The sequence below is a fragment of the Erithacus rubecula genome (genome assembly GCF_903797595.1).
Source record: "Erithacus rubecula genome assembly, chromosome: 4".
NCBI classification, from domain to species: domain Eukaryota; kingdom Metazoa; phylum Chordata; class Aves; order Passeriformes; family Muscicapidae; genus Erithacus; species Erithacus rubecula.
In genome coordinates, this window is record NC_136686.1 from 47,294,741 (window position 1) to 47,304,702 (window position 9,962).

At 41.4% G+C, this 9,962-nt stretch overlaps 1 protein-coding gene across 3 annotated transcripts in view; it reads right to left on the reverse strand.

Moving 5' to 3' along the window:
* TSPAN12 (tetraspanin 12) overlaps positions 1-331 on the reverse strand; it is a 39,445-nt gene extending 39,114 nt beyond the window's left edge. Inside the window, exon 1 of one of the 3 annotated variants that reach the window (XM_079303072.1) lies at positions 164-331. The gene's annotated coding sequence lies outside the window, so the exon portion shown is untranslated. Of the gene's footprint in view, positions 1-139 lie in introns of all 3 variants that reach the window. The other 2 variants (XM_079303071.1, XM_079303073.1) reach the window with 2 other exon arrangements.
* Between the last annotated feature and the right edge of the window lie 9,631 nt (positions 332-9,962).

Sequence of the window (9,962 nt, forward strand, 5' to 3'; positions counted from 1 at the left end):
ACGCGGGCTACCCCAGCGGGACAGCGGAGCTGAGCTGAGAGCAGCAGAGGCACGGCCCAGGGAAGCCAGCTCCCTCTCAGCTCAGGATGGACGCGCTGCCCTGGGGAGGGAGGGCGGCCGTAGGACAGCGGCCACTTACCGCCCGCACGCCTCCCGCACTCACTTGCTCCGGCGAGGACTCATGGGGCCGGGGCGCGGCAGCGCAGCGCGGAGCCGCGGCGCCCATGCCCTGCGGCGGGCACAGGGGAAGGCCCGGTCCCGGGGAAGGTCCGGCCCAGCCCGGCCCGGCCCCGCGGCTGCCCCGGCCCCTCCGCCCCGCCCGCAGCGCTCCGCCAGCCCGCGGCACCCGCGCCCCGCGCATGCGCCGCCGCCGGCCAGGTCCTAGCGCCCCGCCAGCGCGATCCCAGAGCGGGCGACTCCGGCTGGACTGCGTCCCCTCGGCAGGGCTCTGTGTGCCCCGGGCAGGGCTGTGTGCTCTCAGCAGGGCTGTGTGTGCTTGGAATGGCTCTGTGCCCCGGGCAGGGCTGTGTGTGCTTGGAATGGCTCTGTGCCCCGGGCAGAGCTGTGTCCCCTCGGCAGGGCTGTTTGTTCCCCGGGTAGGGCAGTGTCCCCTCGGCACACACGGTACCGGTGCCCGGTACCCTCGTTGTGGTGGGGTTTCGTAGCTGGTGACCTTTCTCGCTGCAGGGGAGATCTTAGGCAACGGGCTGAACTGGAGTTGAATGACACAAAATTCCCTTTCTTGTGACACGTTGGGCCAGGGTGGCAAAGGCCACACGAAACGCGTTTGCAGTGTTCCACAGGCATCTTGCAGAGTTCCAGCATCTGCACCAGAAATTAACCTCTGCCAACATCGAACCTGAATCTGGTCATGAACAGCCCAGCACTCACTCCCAGCAGTGTTTAGCAGTCCACTGCTAAACAGCAAATTCAGAAACAACCATATTGGAGAGATATTGTTCCAGAAATGGTCGGAATCTTTAGTTATTATTTAGAAAAAATGACCATTGACTTGCCCTGTAATCTGCGTGGAACTTACAGATGACACAACTGAGCTGGAGAAGGTCATCCTTTTCTGAAATGCTGTCCCAGTCTGGGGTTTCTCCTTTTCCCCGAGATCACCCCAGAGGGACACGAAGGGTGGTTCAAACCCTGATTTTCCCCGAAGCCGCCGAAGAGAGACTGCCGGAGACGATTTTCTCTTTTCCCAAGGACAGTTTATTATTTCTTATCTCTGGGACACTTTGCCTGGCCAGCAGCGGTCTGCTCAGCCTGGCATCCATGGTGGAATCTGCCTGGTGAAGGCAGGGCTTATCATATATAGTTAGTACTACGTATTACATGTTTACAAAATTTTCCCAGTACAATACAATTTTATTAAATGGACCAGCCCTGACCCCAACCAATCCAAGAGTGCCAACGTGTCACCCAATATGGATGACATGGAGAAGAAGGAGGAAAAGGTGTCCACCCCCCAAATTCTCCATCTTGGCCACGTGTCCCTTATCATAAACATTCAAGAAAACCTATTTATCTACGTTCTAACATTCTAATTTACACTCTACTCATCATTATTTTCTGTGTCTCTTCTCTCAATGTGGGCAGATTCTCCCAAGGAGCCAAATCCAGCCCCTGCAGCTCCTGGGCAGCACTCGGGGGTCTCTGAGGGGTCTGCCAGGGGGCTTTTTGCACCCCCAAAGGAGCCAGGGAAAAACCCTGGACTCCCACAAAATGCATTAGTGTGTGTGCATCTGGAGATCAGGGTAGGATTCTGCAGAACCACAGGATGAGTGGGGACCTTGCAGCTCATCTAATTCCAACACCCTGTGGAAGGGGTTCTGCCCCTCTGCAGTGAACACCTCCTTTCACCAGGTTGCTCACAGCTCCATCCAGCCTGGCCTTGAACACCTCCAGGGATGGGACATCCACAGCTTCTCTGGGCAGCCTGTTCCAGTGCTTTACCACCCTCACAACAATGAATCTTTTTCTCAATATCCAGTCTAAACCTACTCTATTTAATTTTTACTGATATCTGTATTGTTGCAATGTGTGTATATGTGTATATATATATATATATATATATATATATATATATATATTTAAAACTAACAATTTTAATTTAAATCTCAAAATTACATACAGATTAGTAACAAATTCCATTAATACATATAAAGGTGTTGCAGTTGTTGCAGCGCCACTACCACTAAAATTAGAAGAAAATATACTGAAAAGTATTTCTTAACTAGAACAGGAAAATACTCTTGAGTTCATGCTATATAAAGATTGTTTTAACAATCTCAAAAAAATTTAAACCTGAGAAAGAGGAAAAAGGATGTAATGGATAAAATATAGCTCTTGTAAGACCAAAGAAAATTGTTTCCTAAAGAAAAAAATGTCTTGGGAAAAACCACACAAAGTCCAGATATTCAAATGCTTATCACTGAAACTGCTGGTGGAATCTCGATCTCAGTTTTAATTTCACTGTTTCATGTATTTGTGGTGAACTGGGGCAGATGGACTCTTCATGTGTATTTGCTCCTCCTTAAAAAGAAAGTTAAATGGACATGGAAGGATATAAAATTCGATGCAACAGGGATTTTATGACAAATTTATAGAAGTGAAAATTGTAATAAAGTTGCAAATAGTTAAGAATACTGCAGAAATGTAGTGTGTGAAGATTTTTCATTATTGAAATTTGCTAAGCTTTAACTGCTATTTTGATCCTCTGTGAAATCATGAGCCTATGTGGGAAGTGTAGTATGCACATTTAAAATATTCAGTGAATGTTGATAATTCCATACCTAAATAAGGCAAATTGAGCTGCAACAGATACTGTTAAAAGGTGACATTGTACATTCATTCTGCTGTTTACATACCATTCATTCTTTTTATTACTACAGACTTCACATGAACACAGTTAGATCTTGAACAGGTATGGTATTTTCAGTGAACCTATGCCAGTTTACAAAAATAGTGTCAATTTACAACTGTAAATTGACAAGGCTCCAAGAACAATCCAATCTGATCTAAACCAACATAAAAATAACTGGAGTTCTGTTTTTGTGTTATTGATTGCTCCTGGGAAGACAGCAAATTGCTTGAGCAAAATTTTGTAAAAAAAGGAACTACAAAAATATTCAATTATCTTACACTCCATGATTTTTCTTTGAACATGCCTAAAATAGCATACAAGACTAGTACTAGTTTCAGGTATTTTTTGGCTTAGTGTAAAACTATGCCTAAAGTATGACAAGAAAATTAAGGAAAAAGATATCCAGTCTCTTAGACATCTTGCATGTTAAAAATCCTGCTAAAAATAGCACTTCAAGATTTTATGTCTCTAAGTTTTCATTCCTTGAGGTCTTTGGTCATAAGACGCTCTCAGACTAATTTTTCTTTTATTCTACTGCAACAACTTCATCACAAAGAGGGTCCCCTAATTGGTTAAACAATTTCTCTGTCATTTTGTTGTTAGCTATATCATTAGCTGTCCAGAAGAGATTTTGTTGAAAATCTAAAGAAAGCAGGTCCTATTTATGAATGCCTGCTAAACCCTATAGGGGCAAGAGCAAGGTCTCTTTGGAATACTGCTTTCTACCAGGCTGTCAAACTTTGAGATATTTCCATGATGTCAGCACTGGGAAAGAAATACACAGGCAGTTCCCATACATTCTAAAGAATAACCTGTTTATTTAGGGCAAGACAAGAGAGGATTTTTTACAAACAGAAGTGTAATGGTGAAGCACTTTATAACTTTTTGAAATACGTCTTTGCTGTTAGCAAGTAATGCTTATTTAATGCACAGAGACTTATGAACATGGAAAGCCTTGTGGATTGGTATTTTTTGCTTAGATTCTCTGATGCCTCATAACTACAATCTGAGAAGCTTTCTTTTCTGTCACAGGGCATCCACAATAGCTTTCTAATATGAATTCTCTAGTCTTAAATAAAATGTTCATGATACAGTCTTTCCATCAATGACAGAAGAGGAGGATAGAAATTCAATTAGCTCAAATAATCTTTTTCCTCTGCTTATCAGCCTATTTTAATTTGATGTATGGAAACTTAATATCTGTAAGTTAGCTCCTCTTTGTCAAATGTGCTTGAAATTACCCAGCAGGTTCAAAAGCTATTAGAAGAGTGTGGTTTGACAGACATTTAGTGTGCATAAATACAACAGTATGGTTTTGTAAGCTCTTCCTCATCAGGAAACCTGAATCAAAGAGCAGTGGATATTAAAGACACCCATCCAGCATATGGCTGAAAGTGTCTTTAATTTAATCCATGTGATCAAGTGGAATAGCATTAGGCATGCATGCAAATTTATAGTTGATAATTACCTTTTAATATTTGGCAGGAAACTTCATCAGTGGAAAAAGTGATTGGTTTAATAATGACCTTTTATGTGCCACCATAACATTTAAATTTACTCAGATGAGCAGTGAATGGAGGGACATATACATGGATGTGCTTTGGCACATACTCATTTTAATTCTGTAATGTATCTACTCTACTTGGTCTACTCCAATTAACAAATTGTTTATGGACAGGTTTATTTCCAAGATTTTAGTAAAAGTTAGAAATCCTGCTACAAAATGTCTTTGGTGGCACCATGGCAGTTCTTAATGAATTAATACTTCTTTCCTACCTCATTTTCTGTTAGATGTGAAAATTTTGTCATACCTTTAAATTCCATGGTATTTGTAAAGTTTCAAGGATCCTTAAGTCATTTCTTTTTACAAACAGCTTCTTAATTCCAAGTCCCTGCCAGGTATAGCCTGGACAGGCAAATTCTATGACTGACCTCTGTCTGCAGTGAATAATTTTCTTGACTAACTGTGCCAACACTGAACTCAGGATGGATTTCTGAAGCTAGCTGGTAACTTGTCAGTGTCTCAAGTAAGCATCTCATCACTTGGTCTTGCTTAATTTCCTTTCCTTTGTTCCTTGAGCTGTTTTCTCTAGAACCCTTATCTCTATGTTTCTCTTCTCCAGCTCTTTGCTTGGTGCCTTTCTTAAATTCTCTAGTGTGTGGTTTGCCTGGCTTTTAAACTTGGTTCTTGTCTGGTCATTGGCACTGGTTATGACTGTCTGCCCAATAAATATCCCTCTCTAATGACAGGTTTAATGTCAAGGGCAGGATGGAGGTTTGATAAGGAACAAAATTATCAGATACACAATCATCTTTAAAATGAAAGGTGTTCTAGTTGACTTAGGAATAATAGTCATGTCTTGTAAATGCATATTTGTAACAGAACCCAGCATTGCTATCATGAGGTAAAAGTTCCCTTCTTTCTCTTGAGGCAAAGACACCAACTTTTTCCTGTCTCTACATCTTAGTTTTACTTGAATATGTAAACAACAGTCTGGAATAAAGCAGCACTTTGACATTACTAAAATACAGATTAACAAGATTACGTAATTAAAACCATAGTCTCAAAAACATTTTGGCTTAATGGGCTCTTGAAAATGGTCTTTCCTGCTTTCTAGCTCAGCAACTTTCCTAGGCTCTCTGAATTGAAATAACAACTCAGCAGGGTTTTTTTTTCTGGGATCTAGATTAATAAATCCCTGAGCAACATGGTCTGACCTCACAGCTGGTCCCTTCAAATGTAGGTTACTCTCTAAACCTGTGTTTCTGCCTATTTCCTTTCTTTCCCCTGTCCTGGCCATCGGTATCTCTCTAGAATCTCCTCAAGGTCACACTTGACTGGGGAGCAATGTCATCCCTTTTGCTTAAGTAGGGGACAGCAGCAGCAGTGACAAGGCAAACAAGTGTCCTGATGCTGGGGACCCCAGGTCTGTGTGAGATGCTATGGATGGGGTCTCACCAGAGCATAGCAGAGGGGCAGAATTCCCTCCCGCCCTCGACCTGCTGCCCACACTTCTTTTGATGCCACCCGGGACACATTTGGCTTTCTGGGCTGTGAGCATACACTGCCAAGTAATATCGAGCTTCTTGTCCACCAGCACCTCAAAATCCTTCTCAAGGCTGCTCTCAATTCATTCTCTTCCCAGCCTCTGTTTATGCTTGTGATTTCCCTTGCCTTTGGCCTTGTTGAACTTCATGAGGTTTGCACAGGCCCACCTCTGAAGTCTCCTAAATTTCAGTTTCTTACCAGTGGTCTTCAGAGTCTGTGGATTATAGTCCACACTTCCTTTTCAGGCACAACAGGGGATTTTACTTGAGCAAAGAGCACATTTTATTATCTGTGATGTGTCAACAACACTGCTAGTTATCAAGGTTGCTGACACTTCTTATCATAGAGCCCTGGTGCTGTAGGGAAATACAAAGGAGATCCCATCACTGGAGAGTAGCTGCTTTGGAGAACTGTAGTCAGTCTCCACTGCAAAGTTCCTGTGTGGCAACTTTCTTTAATCACATTTTTCCCAGGCGGTTATTTTGTTCTCTCTTTTCATTGTCCAGCTTGAGATCTCACAGGCTGATTCAGATAAATGCTAAACATTCACAACTATATCTGAAGCTATTGGGAACTGCCCTTTAAAAATACGAAATGTAACTCATTGTGAACTACTCAGATGGATTAGCTTGAATTCTCAGATACTTGTGTTGTACAGCTTGAATTTCCCAGCTGTAGGGAAGAGATGATAAAACAGAGTTTTAAGAACTCTGTTCTTTCAGAAAAATGGGGAGGGATGTTCATGAAATATATGTGCTATGAGAGTCACAAAACAAGCCAGCAGGAAATGCATGGCTATCCTAACAGCTAAAACACTTTTAATAGTGGAAAGTATATGGACCTCATGCTGAATGAGGCTAAAAGAATACTCCAAAAAGCTCATTCTTTGCACATAACGAAGCAGGAGTCAAGGAGAAAAATGTGCATGACTATGTAACTAAAGCTGGTGTCTTTAATAAGGGAATAAAGATTTGCTAACATCTTTAACTCTGACACTTCCTTATTTTTCAGTGTTTGATAAATTATCTCCTTTGGCAGTTTTTCTTTGGGAATGTGCATATGAAATATGTTTTTATAAAGTCTCTTGCCAGCTGAGGTGAATATGCTGCTCTGCACATAGCTGCCTTTCAGTCACCTGTCACACCTTACTGTTCCATCTAACTACGCTGGGATTCAGAGCTAACAGGATTCAGAGCTCAAGTCTGATTAACAACTAGAAGAGAACTTACTGGTTGTGATGAAATCTAATTCTGTGTTACTTAAGTAATCATCAGTTTTCTTGCAACCTCTCAAGGAAGAGATGTCTTTCCTTTCTTTTCATTTGTTTCACCTTCCTCCTTTTGATCCCTGTCCTAGTTTTAATCTCCATTTTTTTTTCTTTTCTTAGTCTATGTCCTCTGCTGCTAAGTCTGTTTTTCCTTTTTTTGTTGCAGTATCTTGTCCAGATTCTTCTCTGCATTGTTATCCAGGATACATATTAAAAAATGTCTGAGGTGAGGCTTTTTCTGGATCACTGTTCAGTACTTCCCCCTAAAAAGACCATACGCTGCTCCTTCCCCCACCCCCATAATGGCAGGTCCAAAAGACAAAGATCACACATTGAGATAAGAACAATTTATTGCAAACAGCAACGAGATAAGAAAATGAACAGTAACAATAACAAAAAGTATAAGACAAAGAAACTAACCAGTAAACGAATACTGAACCATTCCATCCATCTGCCTGTTTTCTCCACCTGGAGAAAGGAATGCCCTTCTCCTGGGAAGCAAGAGTCCCTTTACTCTGCCCCTGGCAATGACTTGGGGTGGTATGGAATAACAACAAGGTCTGGCCACAAACCTTCCCAGCTAGCACAAAAATTTAACCTTATTCTATCTGAAACCAGAAATCACTTACACCAAAGTCTTCTGATGGCAAAGCCTGAAGCAAGAGTACCTGAGGTGCCTTAAGATAAATGGCGTCTCCTCCTTGGATCTCAAAGTCCCCCTGGCTAGCTCACAGTTCCCATGAAAATTGCTGCTGAAACTGTCATTGGAGGCTTGAGTGAGATGCAGGTGAAAGCAGGACACTAAAATGACAGAAATAAGTAGAAATGAACAGACATTAAGAGTAGGCAAGACAAAAGAGAATGCAAAAAAAGGAGAATGATAGAGGGATGTTGAGGCTTGGAAAAGAAAACAGAAAGACATCTTGTATGAAAAACTATGTATTACTTTGCTATTATTACAAAGTCTGGCAGGAAGTGTGAAACAAAAATGCTTTAGACTGATGTCCTTCATAGAAGTAAAGAAAAGTAAGTTATCTGGCTACAATTTTATTCTGATTCTAATATAGATTTTTTTCCCCCTATCAGAAGACACAGATTTTACCATGGCTTTTTAACTCTGACATGTGATAACTGGATCTCTATAGGAAAAAAGGTATATGCCTGCCAAGGTACTTATCTAAAGAAAAAAATTATAAAAGGCATGGCAAGTCTTTATGAGAAAGATGCCTACCAATTCATGTTTTCTTTTATGGCATACCTTAAATTGTCAAATGGAAGGTTTTAATTTCCTTGAACTTACATGTGAAAGAAGTGAACATATTTAGGTATTTATCTAAGCTAAAACTGTTTTTCTCCACAGAATGATGAGTGACACCAGGATTACTACCATATTTTTCCTTCATGTTGCAATCAGTTTCACATTTCTGCAATATGAAGAACTGGATGCATGAGTTATTGGGCCAGTATCACGAGAGTCAGCAAGTGACCAGCTTTCATTTAGCCTCCAAAACAATCTTTCACAGGACATTGGATGACTCTGACTTCTTTGATATTTTCTTCTACTTCCTGCAAGTTATCTGAAGTAGGTTGCTTGTGCCCTAAATCTGAGACATCTCTGTGCTAGTGCTTTGTAAGTAGTGTTCTGCATAGGCTCTGGTTTGTCCGTGAAGCCTCTACACCCTTGCTGCACAACAAAACAGCATTGCTTCATAAATACATACAGCAGAAATACAGCTTCATCCAGACAAAACATCATTATATTCTCAAGTACTTTTAATCCTCAAGTATTTTGAATTTTAAGTAGGCAGCTGTGAAAGTATGGCATTTTTTGGTAAAAATCCCACCACAAAGAGTCTCTTTATATTACCTTCCCTAAATGTAGCCCATTTTCAAGGGTCAGTTGGCTGCTTGTTATGTAATCAATGTGCTACTGAAATGTTGATGCATTACTCCCATGGATGACACCCTGCTGAGGGACTGAGGAATGGTGCTGGATTTGCCATGCAGACATAAGCATGCAGAACTGGCTTGCCACTCAGTGGTGCAGGACATCATCAGCTCTTGTGCCACCACCCTTTGGCACTGACATGACTGACACAGCTATGTCATCCACCACATAACATATACTGGGCACAAACAGAGGTACAGGACTGCTGTACAGCTTAAGTACAACATCCTAGCAATGCTAGAATGAGTGTAAATTGACTTTGTAGGCAACTCTGAAAAGTACAGTTAGAAAATCAAGTGCCTTAAAGCTCAATTTTGTACGACACTAGAGCACCATTATTAAAGAGAATTGTTCACTCTGAGCTAACATATCAGTGACTTTGACACTTACCTGCTGTCATTTATCCATGATTTTCCATGGAAGATGCTAGAATGGCATTACAGTCCCAGGGGATTGCTTGTCAAAGAACACTTATTTCACTACTACATCACTGGGATGCTTTTGATAGCTATGACATGTTTTAATTTGAATTGTCTTCTCTGTTTGCACCACACTAGTACATATCAGCTCTTTCAGGATCAAAGGATATCTTGCTGTGCTTCAGAAACTCATCAAATCTGTATTTGTAAATAAAGCATTTGTTCCACAGCACTAGGTGTCCTTGAACCACTACAATGAACAGCTCTGCAGGACGTGTCCTAAATGTACTCAAGGCTCCAGTGAATAATGAAAATGTGACTTGTCTATTAAGTGTTCTGGGAACAACTTGTTATGGCCTATAAAGCAGTAGAAAAAGCACACACAGTGGTATTCCCAGAGCTGAAAC